We start from the raw sequence: 1,570 nt of genomic DNA, 5'->3' as shown, positions 1-1,570 counted from the left end.
AAAAAAAAAAAAAAAAAAAAGATGCTTAGCTAGACTGGCAGTAGTGGCTCAAACTTGTAATCCCAGCACTTTGGGAGGCAGAGGAGAGATGATTGCCTGAGCCCAAGGGTTGGAAGCCAGCCTGGGCAACTTGATGAGACCTCGTCTCTATAATAAAATAAAACAATTAGCTGGGCATGGTAGTGTGTGCCTGTAGTTCCAGTCACTTGAAAGGCAGAGGCAGAAGGATCGCCTGAGCCCAGCAGGTCGAGGCTGTGGTGGCTGTGAGCATGCCATTGCACTCCAGCCTGAGTGACAGAATGAGACTCTGACTCAAAAAAAAAAAGATGCTTAACTCAGTACCTGGCACTAGGAAGTGGCATTTCCTACAGCGAGAATACAGGTAGGATCACTCAGCCCACCTTGTTTATAAATGAGCAGTCAAGAGTGGTTCTTATGAACAATCCTCTGCTCATTCCGAATCCCACCTTAGCTTAGTGGGGGTGTTGGGATGAAGGCCTGTGCCTTCCTTTTCTTTTCTTTTTTTCCAATCTTTTTTTTGAGACGGGGTCTTGCTACGTGGCTATGTTGCCCAGGCTAGTCTCAAACTCCTGGGCTCCAGTAATCCTCCTACCTTGGTCTCCGAAATAGCTGGGACTACGAGTGCATTCCACCCTGCTCCTGTGCCTTCTTCAAGCAGCCTGCCTGCCAGCAACCCCCACCTTATTATCTCAGGGAAGAACTGGCTGGGAGTGGCCATTTTAAATTTGGGGCTGCAAATTGTCCTTTGCTACCCTGTGGGGAAGGCTTGCCCTCCCAGCACCCCGCCTCCCTCTTCCCACCAGAGTGGGCTTTCTTCCAGCATCCCACACAAATGGTCCCAGGACCTTCACAGCCTGGGCTGGGTCTGGGGAGCTGCTGAGAACCCAATTTCTCTGGGGGGTGGTGGTGAGGCAGAGCAAATATTCTTTATATTTTGCTTTTCTTTCTTGCTATCAGAGTGGATATTGGTATAAAATTACAACTGAGAAGCCCCCTCCCCAACACCTTGAAGACTCCTGGGTCCACGCCTTGGGGAGTCATAAAGTCATTTTGCAAGTCTTTATTCTCCATCTCTGTTCTCTTTGGGAAACGGGCTTCTATAGTAAATCTAGAAATTTCAGCCTGCACTCTTTGGATGTTCACTGACAAAGGTATAATAATAATTATAATAATACTACGAGTATCAACTCCTTCGGCGGATACTTATATGCTAAGTGCTATACATATAGCTTCTCATCTATCAGAAACTCCTAGAAGATATAATATTAATGTGAATTACAGTAAGGAAACAAAATCAGAGGCAGTGATAGGTCCCTGCTCTTCATTATGGCTTGCCTTTTTAAATATCCAGGCTCTGCCACTCTGTGACCTCAGGCATATGATCAGCTCTTTCAGTCTCAGTTGCCTTACCTGTAAAATGGGGATAATAACACCTCCTAGGGTCCTTGTGAAGATTAAATGCAATAACGTCAGTACTCAAGAAATGAAAGCACCGGGCTCGGTGGCTCAGCCTGTAATCCCACGCCTTTGGGAGGCTGAGGTGAGTGAA

This window comes from Carlito syrichta, unplaced genomic scaffold (assembly GCF_000164805.1).
Source record: "Carlito syrichta isolate Samal-C Ts95f unplaced genomic scaffold, Tarsius_syrichta-2.0.1 Scaffold303376, whole genome shotgun sequence".
NCBI lineage: Eukaryota > Metazoa > Chordata > Mammalia > Primates > Tarsiidae > Carlito > Carlito syrichta.
The sequence above is the reverse complement of the archived record's forward strand: the minus strand, read 5'-3'. Positions refer to the sequence as shown.